At 33.2% G+C, this 20,733-nt stretch overlaps 1 long non-coding RNA gene across 1 annotated transcript; it reads left to right on the top strand.

The window, feature by feature from the left end:
- Window positions 1-1,499: 1,499 nt before the first annotated feature.
- On the top strand, window positions 1,500-1,955 carry LOC112716154 (uncharacterized). Its single transcript, XR_003160192.3, has 2 exons — window positions 1,500-1,648; window positions 1,740-1,955. It is a non-coding gene; the product is annotated as an uncharacterized lncRNA (long non-coding RNA).
- The last annotated feature ends 18,778 nt before the right edge of the window (window positions 1,956-20,733 follow it).

Here is a 20,733-nt window from a genome sequence, read left to right as displayed (position 1 = left end):
TTTTAATTCATGCATAATCATGAAAAATAAAAAATTGAAACTCATCAACAAAATAGTAAACATAGTATATAATTTCTCAATATCTAAAATCAAAAGTCATAAGTTCTAATAAAAACATTATCAAACATAACATATGATTTTTTAATTATATATTTTTTTAACATATAATTATTAAATACAAAAAAGTTATACCTATCAAACAAATATAAAATTTGAAAGAATACACTATTATTTTTATTTATAAATATTTAAAATATTGATAAATTTATATATAAAAAATAAAAAATAATTTTATATCATAAAAAATTGTGACTATAAATAATAATTTATTCTATCTAAAATATACTGACAACTGCCCCTGATATTTGTTCATTGATAAGGCCAAATAATACTCGTCATATCACACGAGATATTTAACATGAGTAAATGAAACTTATCTCTAAAATGCGTATGAAGCTTTTTCACGAATTAAAAAGGCATTTCTTCTCACTAATATGCATGGTTTTGAAAATCGGATCAGATCGGTCGGTCGAATCGAGATCGGAGATAAAAACGGTCCGATTTAGTATTTAAAATTGTCAAATTAAAAACTGTTTGAAAATTGTTGAACTGGCCGGTATCAAAAACCGACCGATTCTTATAAAGGACGTTGTTTTGGGGATTTTATTTTTTCAAAAAAGCCCAATGCATAACGCATCACCCACCCCCCTTCCCCCAACACCCCCTTCGTGACTCATTCAGAATCAGAAAAGCAAAGTTTCAAAGTTCAAAAATTTGGGTTCTAAATTTTAACAAAAAGTTAGGGTTTTGTCGGCTCCGTCCGTTGTTGTCGGCACCTCCGCGGCCTCCTCCTTCCCTTTGTCCTGAACCCAGCCCCTCTCTTGTAGTTTGGCACGTCGTCCCCATCCTCCCGTGGCTTCTCTAGTTGAGGGTTGGAGCTGCTCGTTGTCGTGTCGCCGTCGTCTCCCCGCTCGCCATCGTCTCGCCGCTCGCCGTCGCGCTCACATAGAGGAAGAATCATCGCAAGCGTCATTGTTTCCTCCTCCTCTCAGTCAAGACATCATGTGCTTCTCAGGTGCGTCGTTGTCTGCTTATCAGCCATTCTACTCTCCGCGGTCCTTGTTGTCTGCGACCTTCAGTCACGCCGCGTCCTCTATCTTAGGGTTCGTAGCTTTCTTCTTTTAATTTCTTTGTATGTTTTGGTAATTTCTGATGTGTTAAATTTATTTTTCTGTTTGGTTTTTCTATGCTGCTATTTTGTATGTGTTGTGATTTTGTTATTTTAATTTACTGATTATTGATTATTGAATGTAATGTGATTATTGATTAACTTTGGTTTTTCTATGTTGCTGTTTTGTGTGTTATTGTTGTTGATTGTTCTAGATTTTTGAATGTGAAATCATTGATTTTGTGTTGTTATGCTGTTGCTGCTATTTTTTTTGGTTACTAATCGTTCTTGATTTCTGAATGTGAAATTATTGATTTTGTGTTGTTTTGTTGCTACTGTTGTTTTTTTAGAGTGATTATTTATTACTATTTTTTAGTTTTTGTTGTTGATTGTTCTTGACATTAAAGTTTGTGAAGTTGTTGAGGACTTAAAACTTGACTACTTGGTAATGGATAGCAGAGGCTTGGGTGCCATTCAGAGGTACTAACTTTATTATTTATTGAAAACCTTCATGCTTGACACTGTTTTGTTTTCAATGAGAACTAGTTACTGATAAACATGTTGATTGCAGGGTATTGCTGGAAAGTGTTACAAATTATGTAACTACAAAATACAAATGTAATTTGTCCTGTAACAATTGTCAAAGACTTTGTCCCTTTTACCATTTGATCATGTTGTTGTCCTCTATTGATAGTGTTTTTAGTTTTTATAAATAAATAAGCTTTGTATTGAACTGTACATATATGATTCAGTGTATCTTGTTGGAATCAGAATTTTGTTGCTAGAATGATGTGTAATGTCTTTAATTTATTATTATAAAGTGACCACCGTTCACATGAATATGTTTATCATATAAGGTTCTCAATCATCTCCTTATTAAAGTTATTATAACTTTTTGGTTTCAAGACATTCTCTTGTCTCGTTTACTATTTAACTTTGAGTTTGTATTTTGATAAGATTATATAACTTTGTTTGATGACATTTTATGTAGTGTTTCAAATTTAAAAGATAATTTAAGATTTATATAGACTATAATTATATTTTAGGATGTTTATTTATAATTTATTTATTATTTTATTATAAAACAATTTTTCTAATTGAATTATGGTTGGACCAATAAACCAATGACTATAATAGTTCGATGACCGATTCGATTTTCAAAACCTTGCTAATACGTTTATTTACTCAAATAATTTTTAGTTTATTTAAGATTTAATTACTCAGTTGGTTTATATAATTTCACTAAATTTATAATTAAATTTTTATATTTGTTTCAATTGAATTTTTTTATTACTTTTAATTTTGTAATTAAATCTTTGTTAGCGTATAAATTAACAAAATATTTTTTTACAAATTAAAAATAATTATAATTAATAACTAAACTAAATATTTGCTATAATATTTAACTAAACTAAACTATAATTTTTTAAAAAGAATATTTTATTAATTTTAATATTTTTAACACAAAAAATATCTAATTATAAAATTAAAAATAATATAAAAATTTAATTAAAAAATATAAAAATTTAATTAAAAATTTAATAAAATTATAAAAATTATTAAAAATAATTAAATCTTTGTTTAAATATTTCCTTAAAATTCAATTGGCGGCCTGCTTTCCTTTTTTCCAAGGGTTGAATGCTGGCTAATTCTCTCTATGGGCCTGAAAATGACGATGACAAATCGACAATAACGTCTATGTGACAATGAAAATTAATCCCACTCATGAGTTTGGCAAATTTTATCTATTTATGCTTGTTGAATTAACTTCATTAAACAAACTTCCTAAAGAAGTTCAATGAAATTATCAAATGACTTGGATGAAGTACCAAAGGTCATATTGACAGAAGTTTGCAAGGAACTTCTGTCAGTTCTGTGTGTTGTATTTTCAAAGAGAAAGGTTAGAGGGTTATTAAAATTTTGCTAATATATTTTTGGTATTATAATAAATTGTGTGATGTATTTTAATATTTTATTGGTATACGTGATTTTTATATCGTTATAGGATAGTTTTTACTTTTAAAAGGTACAAAATGTCATTTATATTTTGTGTATAAAATTATTTTTTAAATTCATTAAATATAAAACGGCAGTGCCGTTATTATTTAAAAAAATAAAACAAAAAACTTTCTCTTCACAAAACGGCAGGGCCGTTTTCATGTAATTTTTTTTTTTGAAATTCAAAGAAGGAAAACGTCAATGACGATTTAAAAGTTTTTTTCTATTGGCTCTCTATATTTTCTCTTTTGATTTTTTTATTTAAATTTTTTTTTTGATTTTTTTATTTAAAAAAAAGCTAAAACCTAACAGTACATATTAATAATTAATAATAATTCAGTTTTATTATTAAAAACTAAATTAACTACAAGTATAAATTAACTAAAAAATATAAAATAATAATTGAAACTTCAAATATTTTATGCAAGCATAAAAAAATTCTAAAATTAAACCTCAGCCATTAAATAATAATCAAGGCTAATAATTTTTAGTAAAATAAAACTAAAATTACAATTATTTAAAATAAAAATTATAATTATAATTATTTTACTAAAAATTATTAATCTTGATTATTATTTAATGTTAGAGTTTATTTTTAGAATTTTTTTATGTTTACGTAAAATATTAAAAGTTTTAATTATTATTAATTTATATTTTTTTAGTTAATTTATACTTGTAGTGAATTTAGTTTTTAATAATAAAATTAAATTATTAATTAATTATTAATATGTACTGTTAGGTTTTAGATTTTTAAACAAATAAAAAAATAAAAAATCCTCAAAACGTCATTGACGTTTTTTTTTCTTTGAATTTAAAAAAAAATATCACATGAAAACGGCCCTGCCGTTTTGTAAAAAAAAAAATAGATTTTAATTATTTTTTTAATAAAAAAGGCACCGTCCATTTTGTATTTAACAAATTTTAAAATATTTGTACACACAAAACGTCAATTTTTTCCTTTTTTATATTGTATTATTAGGTGTGAAATCCTTCATAATGAACTAAGCTATGTATTAAACATTGCTATGACTATTTACAAGACATCACTAACATTTTGTGTTTTTACAATTAAAATAATACTTTTTTTTTTTACAAAACGTCATCACAATCGTATAAAACACTAAAATAATCAAATATTTTTGTATTTCACATTAAAATTATTCATATATAAAAATTTTAGCCATAAAACGTAGGTGACATTTTATACTTTTTAAAAAGTAAAAAATATCTCATAACAATGTAAAACTCACATGCACTAAAATATTAGAGCATATCACACAATTTTACAATATAAGTCTCAAAATTTATTATTTTTTGTCAATAATTAATTATTAATATTTAAAAATATAGGATAAAGTATGTTGTTGAATTAGTAGACTAAAAGAATTACGTTGATAGCTAAATAATGGCCAAAAATAATAAATTTTAATAGCCCCTAACATTTCTCTTTTCGAACTATATACATACATGACAAAATATTTGATAGAACACTTGTAGAAAGCTCCATTAATTGGAGTTGTCTAAATTATTTACAAAGAGATCCTAACTTACTATGATAGTATGATATATTTACTTATGAGTAAATATATGGAAACATAGACAAAAGTACACATGAATTTTCATAGAGTAGTTAGATATACATTTTACTTTTTTTAGTAAGTTATGTGTACACACCAATATCAAATTCTATTGATCATTTTCTTTTGTCACCCGAGTAACTTTTTCGGCAATAATGGCTATCAAGTAACGCCTTATTTGCCATAATGGCTCTGTGCATTGTGTGACATGACACTTTTGACGACTTAGTGAAAATTAAGTATTAAATAATTGAATTTATTAAATTAGAATAAAAAAGAAAAAGCTTTACAAATTACAACTTCTCTTCACTTTCTTCGTTCTCGTAAGTTACTTCGAATAACAGAGCCCTAATAAAGAGTAAACAATGAAAATGAATTGCTGAAGTTTGCATTCGAATTTCTTGTAGTTTGTGGCTTTTGTTTTATGATATTAATATGAAATTCTCTCTCTAAACCTTCTTCACGTCTCTATAATAGGGATTCGTAAACCTTAAGGTACCAAAATGTCATCATCTCAACGAAAGAAGAACATACTTCATGTTGTGTGAGTGGTTGTGGTGGCTCCTCTTCTGCGCTGAAGAATAGGAAGAAGAAGAAGTTCAACTACAACAACGGTACATGTCTGCATGGACTTGATGCAATGGTGCTTGAGTCTACGACAGAGTGGAATCCAAAGAGATTGTTTCTTCATTTTCGTTATGGGAGGTATATGATTTCTTGTTATATTTATGATGATAAATGCTATGCAACTTATGCGAAATGGCTAAAATTATCCTTGGGTTCATGAATGGAGAAGGTTGAATTGAGGTGTGATTATTTCGTTTAGGTTGATGAAGTTGTTGTTGCTAGAAAAAATTGGGGGATTCAAGAGCAAAGTAAAGAAAAAAGCAATTGAAAGGTTGAAGAAGACATGAAGATGTTGCAGACAATTAATGGAATTGATCAAAGAATCGAAGAGCATTAAAAAATCGGTGCAGTGTGTATGCTTAGAAATAAGTACCTGTATTTTGTGGTTGTTTGTTAACTTTTCATTAGTGATTGAAATGCCTGTAAGTAAAAGTGAAAATATCTGATAAGATTGTTTTGTAGATTTCATTTGCATCAAATTTGAATAGAAATGTTTGTTTCAATTATATTTTTAAAACAAGTCTAATTCAATAAATAATTTATTGCTAATTCATAATAACCAACACTTGATCAACAATTGGGTGGACAATAAGTAAGTATAACTAGATTTTGTCATTAAAAACAAACAAGTCATGAAGACAAAGGCCTAACACCAAATTACAATTCATATTACAAAATAGCAAACAATAAATCTATGCTTATCATCATCAAAATAAAGGACTAAATCAAAACAATTGCTTAAATCCAAACCGCAAAGGTGCAAGTCTAAATCATAATACCAATACGAAAATCACAAGCCTAAAATCAAAATAACAAAGCAATTGGTCTAAATCATAACACCAAAATCATAGGCCTAAATCACAACATCAAAGTCACTGGTCCAAATTATAACACCAATTATCTCTTTTCAATACAAACAACACTAAAGCTACTATTTCTGAGTTAGAGCCCTTGTTCCACCTCCACTTGCTAATTTTGTTTTACCTCTTATTTTTTTGCACTTGATCCATTTTTTGCACTTGAGCCGTCCTTTACCATTGGACTAGTTTTTGCACCCAAATCAGCCTTATCACTTGAACCTTTTTTTTATAGAATCACTTTTTGCAATTGGACCAACTTTTGAGCTTCTACCATTTTTTACATTTGGATTACCTTTTTTACTTGGACCACTTTCAATTGGGCCACCCACTAGGTGCTATTAGTGGTCTTGGGCCACTAATGGTTTGTTGAGTCAGGCTTGGGATAGACATAAATTTCATGAACATTTCTCTCATTGAAGGGCTTGCAGCATTCGTTGTCTCAACACTAACAACTGGTTTAACCTTAATACTTGAACCCAAATTGTTAGATGGAGGTGGGGTTTCATTAACCTGTGGTGTTTTCTCTCTAGTATTCTGAAAAATAATATATTCAAGTGGTGAGATAACATGTGATTTAGTGCATTTTCATATGAACATCATATACTATCTCACCTGTGATTGTTGGTTTTATGGATTTGTTGCTGCCTCTTGATAAATCCCATTTTGACGGTTTATCTTGCATTGATTTTAAGAGATTTTTATACCTTTTACCCCCATTTATTCAATGAAATAGCATGGTTTTGTGATTGTCTCCTTATTTGTGCTTAAGATGTGAAAACATGCTTTTCAACCCTTAATTTGATGGTTTTAATCTCCTTGATTCCATTAGATGCCTTGATATGTTTGTTAGTGATTTCAGATTGAAAAGGCTAGGAACGGATCAAAGGAGTGAAGAGGGAAAGCATGCAAAGTGGAGAAATCATGAAAAGTCAAAGAAGTTGAACTCGCCCATGGACGCGCGCGCGCACCTGCAAATTACCCCATGGACGCGTATGCGTGCTGTGCGCGTACGCGTCGGTGCTGGTTTATGATTTTTTAATGAAAACGTGGCCAACGAATTCTGAAGGGTTGTGGGGCCCAATTGCAACCAACTTTGGCGCCAAAAATGCTATTTAAGGCCAAGGATTGAAGAGCAAAGGGGATGATCACACCATTAGTTCATTTCCACACATTAGGATTAGTTTAGAAGTAGTTTCTAGAGAGAGAAGCTCTCACTTCTCTCTAGAATTAGGATTACGATTAGGATTAGTTCTTAGATCTAGGTTTTAATCTTTGCTTTCTTCTACTTCCACTTCTCAATTCTTTGTTGCTAGATTCATCTTCTTCTATTCTTTTGTTGTAATTTCCTTTATGTTGTTCTTATATTTTGTTGTAGATCTAGTATTGTTCCTTCTACTTTCTTTCAATTCAATAAGAGGTAATTCATAATAATTGTTTTTCTTTACTTTTCTATTGTTGATCTCTTGCCTTTGTAGTTAGATCTCCCTTTAATTCTTGCAATTTATGTTGTTTACTTCTATTGCACTTTATATGTTTGTTGAAATGTCTCTTTTAGATATAGTATAGATTTTGTTCCTCTTGGCCTAGGTAGAGTAATTAGTGACACTTGAGTTATCTAATTCCTTTGTTGATTGATAATTGGAGAGATTGCTAATTGGTTTGGAGTGCACTAAAGCTAGTCTTTCCTTGGGAGTTGGCTAGGACTTGTGGCTCAAGTCAATTCATCCACTTGACTTTCCTTTCTTTAGTAACGGTTAAATAAGTGGTAGCAATGAACAATTCTCATCACAATTGAGAAGGATAACTAGGATAGAACTTCTAGTTCTCATACCTTGCCAAGAGCATTTTATAGTTGTTAGTTTATTTTCATTGCCATTTACTTTCATGCCTCTTATCAAAACCCCAAAACAACTCAAACCAATAACAAGACACTTTATTGTAATTCCTAGGGAGAACGATCCAAGGTTTCAGTACTTCGGTTTATAAATTTAGGGGTTTGTTTTAGTGACAACAACTTTTTGTATGAAAGGATTATTGCTTGGTTTAGAAACTATACTTCGACGAGATTTTATTTGAGAAATTCTAAACCGTCAAAAATCCATTCATCAAAATGGCGTCGTTACCGGGGAGTTGCAATGGTGTTGTGTTATTGGTTATTGTATATATGTGAATATTGTGAATATGTTTGCTTTTTGCTTCTTTGTTAACTTTTAGTTTGTTCTCTTTAATTGTTCCTATTTTTTTGTTTTTTTGCCCTCTCTTGCTATCATGAATTCTCATTTTGGCTATGAGTGTGATTACAATTATGTTGTAGGTGATGAGAACTATAATGAATATGTGTATCAAGGATGGGATAACCAAAGGTGGGAGGAGCCATATGCTTATGATCAATCCTCATGGCAACAACCCCCACCAATGCACTATGAAGAAGAGCCATTCTATGATGCATATCAATCCAATGGCTATGGTGAATCACCTTGTGACTTTCAAGAACCACCACCATATGCCTATGAACCATATCCTCAACATAACTCTCAACCATACTCACAAGCCCCTTCTCACCAACCACCTTCATATGACCCTAACCCATATCCATCCTACCAACAACCATATGAGCCATATGAACCACATATAGAGCCACCACCACTCCAACATCAATATTTTCAAGAGCCACCCCCTCCATATTATTACCAAGATGAACCACCTCCAATATACGAAAATTTTCAACCACAAGATGAATACTACTTTCCACCACAACCTCCCATGGAAGAATACTCATATCCATTGATCCAAGAGCCACATGATCCTAATCATATTATCCAAGAGGAACAAGAGTCAAGGGATCATCTCAAGGAAGCATTGGATCAATTTCAAGCAACCATGTGTTGTGCAACAAGTGGAAAGAATGGAAAACATTGAACCACCACAACTCTACCAAGAAGAACTACCTTCCTACTATGAACCCTTCCCCCAAAATGATGAACCCTTCCAACCACCCCAATCTCTAATGGATGAAACCCTTGGTGTTCTTGTTCAAGGGCAAGAAGAGATGAAAAAGGGATGTGCAAAATTTCATGGCCACCTTGGATGCGGTAACAAATCAATTAGCCTCCCAATGCTTGAACACTCAAGGAACTCCCATGGCTACATGTGGAGAATCAACTGAAGAACATAGCATGAAGGAGAGATTGGAAACTCCGGTGGGAAATGAGGGAAGTTGCTTTGTATTAGAATAATTGGAGGAAGCTTTAATTGTTGAAGACAAGGAAGAAGTGGTAGAAGACTTAGGAGATGCGGAGCCTCCATGGAACATAGAGTTGAAGAAAACCCCTCCAAGATGAGTGAAATTGATGCTAGGGAGGAAAGTGCACACCTTCCAAGGCATACTCCATATGAAGACTTGGATGGGATAGAGAAAGAATTGAGTTCCCTTGGTGATGAAGATCAAGCATCAAGTCCTAGTGGTGGAAAATCCTTTGAACTTGAAGAACCTTCTCCCGGTGCATTTGAAAATGTTGTGGAGGTAAACTTCTTTCACCCTCCCAATTATAGTTTGATTAAGGGGAAAGGCTTAGATAGTATTAATGAACAAAGGATTGAATTAGAGAAATCTTGTGAAGAGGTGGAAGTCCTTAGAAATAGAAGGATGGGAGTGGAATACGCTTTGTCAAGATCGTTGGAAGCATCTTTGCCTAGGTTGTCATCTACTCCTTCACTTGAGTGGGTAAAATTCATTTCTATTAGCTTTATTGTCCCACTTGAGTATGGCTTGCTTGAAACGGATGGTCAACTTAGGATGCTTTGTGGGATGAAGCGTAAGCGAAAGATGTTTCGTGGTTGGCGTTGCAAATCAAGGCTCATTATGGTTGATGCATCAAACATGAGATATAAAGGTTGGAGTAGTGCTCAAATAGATGGGTCTAGGAGGATTGTTGGCCACTATATAGAGAATTCACCTTACTCACCACCCGATTGGACTAATAATGATGATCAACCTCAAGACAGGTGTGAAAACAAAGTGTGGGATCCCGGATTACAAGAAGAGGATCAACTTTGGGAGCCCCAAGCTTGTGAAGAACTCCATCAACACTTGGCTCAATCCATAAGAAATCTTGGGGCACAATGGAGAACCAAGCATTGGTGGGAGTTCCAAGATGAATTCAAGCACAAGCCACCTTGATGAGGAGCTCCCCACAAGTCCAACTTAAGGATAATAAACAAAAGTGCTAGGTAGGAGACAACCCACCATGGTAACTTCTTTTCATTTTCTTTTTGTACACATTGGTAAAAGTAGTTTAAATTCATGTTTTGATTAGTTTGTTGAGTTCAATTAGCATTTTATCATGTTAAATAAGATTTTAAGGTGTTTTGGTAGCTGTTTGGAGGTTTGGAATGCTTGGATTGGTGCAAAAAAACATAAAAAAATTTTGGAAACAGAGCACCATCCACGCGTGCGCGCAATACACGCGTACGCGTACATCAAGCGTTTTGCACCATCCACGCGAGCGCGCCATGCGTGCATACGCATGGATTGAGAAGTTCCACCTTCCATACCTTGACCCGAGAGTTAGGCCTGCACTGTGCGGAAATTGGGCCTGAGGCACAAACCCTATTCACGCGCACGCGCACATGACGCGTACGCGGCACTCTCGAATAAGCCATCGACGCGCGCGCACCGTGCGTGCGTACGCGCGGATTTCTTTCTCCCATCCACTTCTCTTTTCTTCTCCTCTTTCCATTTCTTTCATTTCCCTTTTCTTCTTCCCTTCTTCTACCCCTCATCCAACACTTCCAAACACCATGGATAACCATTTATTTTAGTTAGTTAATTAGTTAGTTAGTTAGTTTGTTAGATAGCTTTAGTTTAGTTTTCATTTTATTTTCTCCATTTTCATTATAAGTGTTGGATTATTGACTTTGTTTACTACACATTGTTGCCTCTTATTGCCTAAATGCTATTTTAGCATGAATGTTTTTCGATAATCTTTGTTGGACTATTTAATTGAGGTTATATTTTGCTACTTGGTTTTGAGTTTTTCATGCTTACCTTTTAAGAATACCAAGTGATGAGAATTGCATTTGAGCTTGTAACTTTTTTGAATTGCATGATTTGGCCACTATGTGATTTGAATCGTATTCTTTGATTAGGCAATCTATTGATGGATGATGATGTGCATTTACCTTAATGCATGGTATTTCATGATCATATGCATCCATATGTGTTTGAATTGAATGCTTTCATGCTTCTTTAATGCTTGTTTTACCTTACCAGTTCACTTAAAGCATCTCAAGCATACTAAAATGAGTAAAGTGCATGCTTCTTTGGTGACATAGCTTTTTATGCTAATGTGTGTTCTAAACCGCGCAATTTAGAATTCACACACCTATTTGTCATTAATGTCACACTAATTCACTCACTCAATTCTAGTGATTTACCTCATTCCAACAATGTACACTTCCTTGCTTTTATATCTTCTCATCTTATGGTGTTATATTTTTGTTTTTCATAAACGATGCACCACGAGCAATAACGGAAGCAAGACTAAGAACACGTAGCAATCCGGAGAGTCGCCGTACCCCTTGCTCATCTTTGAGTGCACCGAGGACGGTGCAAACTTTTAAGTGTGGGGAGGTCGTCCGACCGGTCGGCGATTTTAGGTGACAAGTTTCTAATTCCAACATTTTTGCATTTCATTCTAGAATTTTAGGATTTTTTTTACTTGCATTTTCTAATTTTTGCATATATATACACAATAAGCTTAGTCAAAATAATGAAATTTTTCAAGATTTCTATCTATAGGGCACCTCAATTGATTTGATTTGAAAACTTTTCATTAAACTTGCTTGAATTATATATCTTGTGGATCATGTTTTTGAGCTAAGAACACAAGCAAGTGAGTTTTGAGCCTAATGGTGTGGTTACATCTTATAACCACTTATTTTTCCTTCTTGTGTGCATTATTCTCTTTCTATAATTGTAATCTTTGATTTGTTTGATTCTTTATGTCCATTATTTTGTGTATTCATGCATTTATATGATTGAGGCCATCATTTCATTAGCTCACTTATCTAAATAGCCAACCTTTTATATTCCTTTGTTAGCCAATTGGAGCCTACGATTAACCCACTTCGTTCTTTAATTTAGCACATTACAAGCCTAAAGCGAAAAACAATAAAAGTCCTTAATTTGGATCTTTGATTAGCTTAGGCTAGAGTATGTGAGTATCATTCAAGTGTGGGAACCTTGGGACATTGGAGGAATAAAAGGGTAGTTTTGTATTATTATTGGAAATATTGGGAATTGGGTACATACTCATGTATTGATCAAATGTAAAACCTTATGCATTGAGGTTCTTGTATATAGAAAGAAAAAAATGAGAAAAACAAAAGAAAAAGAAAAGAAAAAAATAATATGAAAAAGAAAAAAAATAGAAAAAAGAAAGAAAAAGAAGAAAAAGAAAGAAATAAAAAGGGGACAAAATGCCCCAAAGCAAAGTGTAGCTCAATAAAATCAATGCATAGGTGTTGTGAAATTAAAAAGGAATACATGAGTATGTGAAAGAGTGAAGAATGGGTAGTTAGGTTGGAACTTAAATTGCATAGGTTGTCATAGGTTAGGTGGGAAGTCTAGGTTAATCAAAGATTCAGATTTCAAAGTCCACTTGACCATATATGCATCCTACCTTGACCTTAGCCCCATTACAACCTAAAAAAAAGACCTCATGATACTTGTATGCATGCATGAAATATATGTTGATTGTTAGAAGAAGAACAAATCTTAGAAAGCATGATTAGGAGAGAATTGAGAGAATCAACCCTAAACACTTGAGCGAATAGAGTGCAAACATTACCGGTGAGGGTTTGATGCTCAATTACATGTTTCCACCTATGATCATCTCTTTTCATGCAAGTTTGTAAAAATATTTAATAACTCTATTCAATTGTGGATTAGACTTGCTAGTCCTTAGCCCTTGTGCATATATGTTTCTTGGGAATTGATTTATCTTGACCAAGCAATTGCATTCATTTAGATAGTTGCATATAGGTAGATTGCATTTAGTTAGTTTCCATTGAATAAATGCCATACCCTTACTTCATTCTTGGTTTAAGCATGAGGACATGCTTGGTTTAAGTGTGGGGAGGTTGATAAACCCCATTTTGACGGTTTATCTTGCATTGATTTTAAGAGATTTTTATACCTTTTACCCCCATTTATTCAATGAAATAGCATGGTTTTGTGATTGTCTCCTTATTTGTGCTTAAGATATGAAAACATGCTTTTCAACCCTTAATTTGATGGTTTTAATCTCCTTGATTCCATTAGATGCCTTGATATGTTTGTTAGTGATTTCAGATTGAAAAGGCTAGGAACGGATCAAAGGAGTGAAGAGGGAAAGCATGCAAAGTGGAGAAATCATGAAAAGTCAAAGAAGTTAAACTCGCCCATGGACGCGCGTGCGCACCTGGCGCTTGCGCGCACCTGCAAATTACCCCATGGACGCGTATGCGTGCTGTGCGCGTACGCGTCGGTGCTGGTTTATGATATTTTAATGAAAACGTGGCCAACGAATTCTGAAGGGTTGTGGGGCCCAATTGCAACCAACTTTGGCGCCAAAAATGCTATTTAAGGCCAAGGATTGAAGAGCAAAGGGAATGATCACACCATTAGTTCATTTCCACACATTAGGATTAGTTTAGAAGTAGTTTCTAGAGAGAGAAGCTCTCACTTCTCTCTAGAATTAGGATTACGATTAGGATTAGTTCTTAGATCTAGGTTTTAATCTTTGCTTTCTTCTACTTCTACTTCTCAATTCTTTGTTCCTAGATTCATCTTCTTCTATTCTTTTGTTGTAATTTCCTTTATGTTGTTCTTATATTTTGTTGTAGATCTAGTATTGTTCCTTCTACTTTCTTTCAATTCAATAAGAGGTAATTCATAATAATTGTTTTTCTTTACTTTTCTATTGTTGATCTCTTGCCTTTGTAGTTAGATCTCCCTTTAATTCTTGCAATTTATGTTGTTTACTTCTATTGCACTTTATGTGTTTGTTGAAATGTCTCTTTTAGATATAGTATAGATTTTGTTCCTCTTGGCCTAGGTAGAGTAATTAGTGACACTTGAGTTATCTAATTCCTTTGTTGATTGATAATTGGAGAGATTGCTAATTGGTTTGGAGTGCACTAAAGCTAGTCTTTCCTTGGGAGTTGGCTAGGACTTGTGGCTCAAGTCAATTCATCCACTTGACTTTCCTTTCTTTAGTAACGGTTAAATAAGTGGTGGCAATGAACAATTCTCATCACAATTGAGAAGGATAACTAGGATAGAACTTCTAGTTCTCATACCTTGCCAAGAGCATTTTATAGTTGTTAGTTTATTTTCATTGCCATTTACTTTCATGCCTCTTATCAAAACCCCAAAACAACTCAAACCAATAACAAGACACTTTATTGTAATTCCTAGGGAGAACGACCCGAGGTTTCAATACTTCAGTTTATAAATTTAGGGGTTTGTTTTAGTGACAACAACTTTTTGTATGAAAGGATTATTGCTTGGTTTAGAAACTATACTTCGACGAGATTTTATTTGAGAAATTCTAAACCGTCAAAAATCCATTCATCACCTCTACTGCCACATCTACTTCCTCATCTAGAATATCATCCTTCTTTTATTGACAAATCCTGTTGTTATGACCAAACTATAAAAACAAGTTTAAGTGATTATATATGGTTTTAAACATATGTTTAAACAATCAATAAGATTCTAAACAAATATTTTGGTTAATAGTCATACCTCTCCACAATATTTGTATATGGTTACATCATAATTTCTCATTAGCTTATGAGGATTGGAGTTTGGTCTTGGCTCATTCTTATCTGTTCTTTTTTTTAGTAGGCCTATCAATTGGCTTTTTATAGTGGGGAGGCAGTGGAGGATAACCATCAGTCTTATCCCATAATTCTCTACTTAGGACAAGGTTGATATTGAATTGATAAATGGTGATGTATATCTGCATTCCATGCTAATTGTAGATCTACTCCTCTTGCCTGCGACCTCTAAGAGCAAGTGCAACACAAACATGCATACAAGGTAAGCCTGTTAGCTGCCAGAATCTTCCAGTGCCCTTTTGGTTTCCAAATTTATAGTAACTTTAGTTGGATGCTTCTCAACCTCATTTTTAGACCAGCATCATTTTTGGACTAGGTGGGAGTCCACTTATTGCTCTCCTCTTTTTCTCTCTCAAGCCTACTCAATTGTCTTAGTGTAACAATTCCAATATATCCAGATAGATTCTTTTTATTCCTTGCCATGATCCTTATTACATATGCTCTTACTTCCTCTAACATTCTGATGATGGGTTTACTTCTGTACTTCACAATCATACCATTGAAGGTCTCGAAATTGTTGTTAGTTACATTGTCAACCTTTGGCCACTCACTAAAATGAGCCTTTGTCCATGATTTCAAATCAAGCTCATTCAAATACTCTCATGCATCAGCATTGATCCTTTGCAGCCTCATCATCAGAGCCTCAAACTCTTGAGTTGTGGTGGATCTGCAACACTGCCACATTTTCCCTTTAAGTTGTTTGTCCTTCCATTTGAATTCAACAAATACAAACTCCATACCATCTATCAGTCACTAATAAAGTTCTAACCATGCACTTTATGGTTGCCTAAGTCGTTGTGTAAATGCTCCAATAACCATTTTCAGTTATCTTTGGTTTCTGAATCAACCATAGCATAGGCAATTGAAAAAATTTGATTATTCACATCTTAACCTATTGCAGTGAGTAGTTATCTTCTATAGAAACCCTTCAAGAATGTGCCATCAAGGCCAATGAATGGTTTATGCCCTAACACAAAACCCTTCTTACATGCCTTAAAAGAAAGGTAAACTCTCTTAAACAAGGGCAGGGAGTTAGGCATTGGAGTGGTATCCAAAGGAACAGTTGATCCTAGATTTGCAAAGTAGTTGGTTAAGGTAATCCCTCAACTCAGCGTATTATTCCCTCTTCAAACCTTCAATATTTTTTCTTGCCTTTTTCATGTCTCTCTAGATCTTGTAATTAATAGCCACATTGAACTCTCTCTTAAACCAAATTTTAGCTTCAGCACAAGTGATTTTTTGTTGGTCTCTAATATTTTCTTCTAGCATCTCAGTAACCCATACCTTATCTGCAAACTTGTTATTATGTCTTTTAGTACAAATGTGTTGATCCACAAAAGTCTTCACTTAGTAGGCTTTACCCTGCTGAATTTGATGCTTCTTCCTATTTGAATATTATACTTTTTTACTACCCTCTTAAACTCATCCATGATAGCAAACTCCATCCCAAGCTTTAAATGAACTTGGCCAAAAGGTGCTGCTGGGTTTTCCGCCACATATTGTGATCACTATCATATCTTTCTCATAATCGGATGACATTAGACTATGTAAATCTTTAGATTCATAATGATGGTAGTCAGGTTCAGAGTCACTATCATCATCTAAATTAGAGAAATCAGACTCCACACAAGGAACAAAGATCTTTGATGCCGCATTCCTTCATCCTTGCACAAACATTTGACCAGTGGGAGCTGGCCTATTATACGATGTTCTTTTATTCTTTTAACTACTTTTAAATTACTGTGTGTGCACCTCATTCTGGCATTGACTTTGTTTTGCTGGCTAAGGACCTGACATAGAACCTGTTTGCAAAGTTGGACCCATTGCATCATTAACTCCAGATTCAATTTGTGTTTGGACTTCACGTTGGCCTTCGATGGGATTTTGGGATACATTATGAGATTGGACTTGGACTTCACTTTATTGTTGAATGGTGTTTTGGTTGATATTTGGAGCTTGGGATTGTAGGATTGGTTGGTCTGTAGGTACAGGCTTGGGAAATGGATCTTTTTGGCCTTGGTCTGTTCTTTGGTTGGTTCTGTTTCTCCTATTTTCACTCTTACCATCTATATTCTTTTTTGGAGTTGGATTTCTACAAATTATCATCTTAGTCCTTCTTTTTGGGATTTCTTATGGTACAAATTATTCAATAGAGTCAAGAATTATGTATGGCTCATCATCTACAATATCTATCACTTCAATAGCAAATTTATACATTCAAACTACATCACTGTCAAGCCTAATTAAATACAAACCATTGACTATTTCATTCTCATCCCAAAAAAAATTCTTGAAAGAAATATTACCCCAAATCCTTAAATAACCCCACTATGAAAAATGTATTAAGGGTTTTCACATTCACCCTTGGAATCGCAACTACCTCCCCTCTAATATATTTCAGAACTCCGTTCGTGTTTCTCTCAAATCATCCCTTATGATGATACAAAAATGTTATATTATTTGCCTTCTATTTTTGGAAAAACCTCAATCAAACTATCAAACAATCAAAACCTAAATTAACATCACTCACTAATGAATAGCCTTTTTCAGTAAATCATAAACCAAAGTCAACAATTAACAAAGGGGAAACATTACCTTTGATCCCGTCTACTGCTCAACTTTCCTCGTTCGTCTACTACCCTACGTGTGGAAGAAACCCTTCTTGCCATTTCACGTTTGCCTTCAGAATAGAACGAAAACCACACACTGCAACAAATGCAAAGACTTCAACATTTCACTCTCATTATACACTCTCTGCTAGGTCTCTGTTATTTGAATTAACTTATGAGAATGAAGAGAATGAGGAGACTTTATAACTTGTAAAGCTTTTTCTTTTTTATTCTAATTTAACAAATCCAAAAAGTTAACCTTTATTTTCCACTGTGTCATCAAAAGAGCCATGTCACACAATGTACAGAGCCACCCATGGCAAATAAGGCGCCACCTGGCAGCCACTACTGCTAGAAAAGTTACTCAGGTGATGGAAGGATAGAAATAACCAACAGAGTTTGATATTGATGTGTACACATGACTCATTAAAAAATTAGAGTATACATCTATCCACTGTGTGAAAATTCATGTATACTTTTGTTCATTCTTCCTAAAATTTTTCATATTTCTAAAATAAACTCAATTTAATTAAAAATATTTCTAAGATAAGTGCATTTATAAATAAAGTTGAATCTTCAATCCTTCTAAGAAATGCCCACTCACCCAAGCGGCAGCCGGTGGTGGATCTTAAATAGCACTAACGACCATGGTCATAAGACCAAGGAAACGGTTCTGACTTTCCTGAACCATTGCAGCTGCCTCCACTACCCTCCCATTCTTGCATTATCGAACTCATCGACTTCCTTAACCACTGCAAGTTGACTTACGTAGTCCGGTTCAGCTCTTTGACTTTGGAAGTTCCTGCACAACACACTCTCTTTACGACTCTTGTTCCTTCTCCAGCTACTCTGTCTACTCCCTTCTCTGACATCCTCATCCTCACTGATACCTTCATGCTCTCTTCTTTGCACTACTTGCCCAAGATATGATTATATAGTCAATAACAATATATAGACGCAATGCAAGTGGTAGCAGCAATTGCAGCACATATACAACTACAACATTATTAATGAGCACATTAGGATTGTAGATATTGACTACAGAAATAAATTGGGATACTAACATTCAATTTTGGTATAACCATAAACGCTAAGAAAGGGAGAAAAAAAAGGCTTCAAGAATCTTGGTTTAATCAATATGGATTAAAGATGAACAAGTCAGAAGAGTAACACAACAAAATTCTATTTGCTCAACAAAGTTCCTAACAAATTAAAATTCCATTAAATTTGTTCTGCTAGCAAGGTCTTGTCGCTGGCTGCCATCTAGGTGGGTGGGTATTTTCAGTGGGGTTGAAGATTCAACTTTGTTGATGATGCTCTTAATTTAGAGCTTGTTTGGAAACAATTTAATATGAGAAAAAAATTTTATTTCCTTTTAAAAAAGGAATTCATTTCTATTTAAAATTCAATTCTATAATTTAGAATGACTTTAGTATATCAATAGAATATAATAGAATTAAATTCTTTGATTTGGAATAATTTTTATATGAATTAAATTTTCTTTTTTACAATATTATCCTTGACAAAGCTATTTTATTAATTGTAAATAGATATATTTTTTACATTTTCATAGTAGGTTTGAAGAGTATGAGAATTGATTTATAAACGAGGAAAAATGGGAATTGAAATTCTCAAAAGAATTCAAATAATTAATTTGTAGTTATTCCAAAGTAAGAAAAAAAATTAAATCTTAAATGAGTTTTAATTCTTAACATTTCAAACAAATTTTATTAAATGTGTTCTTTGTTAGTGTCTCTGTTTGAGACTATTTAGAAATATAATAAATTTTATTACTAATAATAAATAAATACGTCATAATGAGTTAGGATCTTTCCCTAAACAATTTAGGGGGTAAAATATGCTTTTTGTCTTTAACATTTTTAAAATTATTCAAAAATACATTTAACTTTTAATTCGATTCAATTTTTTTCTTAATGTTTGAAATAACTTTCAATTTTATCTTTAATGTTAAATTTTAAGTAGTCAACTGTTGGTCAACATTTTTATTCCAGCTTTATCTTGAAACCTTTGTTTGCGTTTGTTTATAGAGACAGGACACTAAGACACAAAATCGAGTTTGACAAAAGAAACATGGACAGAGATAATATGTCCAGAGATACTGATTTAGTGTATTTTGTGTTCATCTTGACAAGAAGGACACATAGACACTAATAAGGAACACAACTTCTTTTTCATTTTTTCTTTCATCATTCTTGTTAATTTTTCATTATTATATTTTTATTATTATATTTTTTGTCTCAAATTTTAAAATGAAAAAAATGAGAATAAATTAAATTTTCATAATTTGTTCTAGTTTATCACCAAACAGAATACGAAACCACAAACACAGCCTTTCTTCCTATCATCCACTCATCCATTCTTCAGTCTCTCAAATCCATAAACTCTTCTTTTACTCTCATCTACATATCTTCTCCAACATATCTCCGATGCCCTTCCTCTGCAATGTTCCTCTCCGTTCTTGCTTTTTAGCGTCACCATTGTTCCTCCTCCTCCCTCTTCTTCTCCGTCCCTCTGTCTGGGTCTCCACCTCGTGGCACCTTTTGGATCTGTCTCGCATTGCCACCTCCAGCAGCAGTTCCAGCAAGCAGAGGTGTGACTAAGAAGGAACAAAAATGGTGGTGGAGGGTGCAGATGCAGAACAAAAAACTACTTTAGTGGGAGCGGTGGTGCGGTATTTTACAACCCGCACTACTAACCGGCAAGTGCACCGGGTCGTACCAAGTAATACCTTATGTGAGTAAGGGTCGATCCCACGAGGATTAATGGATTAAGCAACAGTTATTGAGTGATAAGCTTAGTTAGGCAAGTAGAAAAGGGTTTTGCGATATTCAAAAGGTTTAAATTTGAACTCTTAATATAAAAAGGATAGACAAATAAATAAGTTGGGAATAAAATATGGAGAAAACTGTTAAGGTTTCAGAGTTATCTATTTTTCCGGATTAACTTTTCTTACTAACTATTTTAATCATGTAGGATTTAATTTTTTG

Source organism: Arachis hypogaea, chromosome 10, assembly GCF_003086295.3.
Source record: "Arachis hypogaea cultivar Tifrunner chromosome 10, arahy.Tifrunner.gnm2.J5K5, whole genome shotgun sequence".
Taxonomy (NCBI): Eukaryota; Viridiplantae; Streptophyta; class Magnoliopsida; order Fabales; family Fabaceae; genus Arachis; species Arachis hypogaea.
The sequence above is the reverse complement of the archived record's forward strand: the minus strand, read 5'-3'. Positions and strand labels throughout refer to the sequence as shown.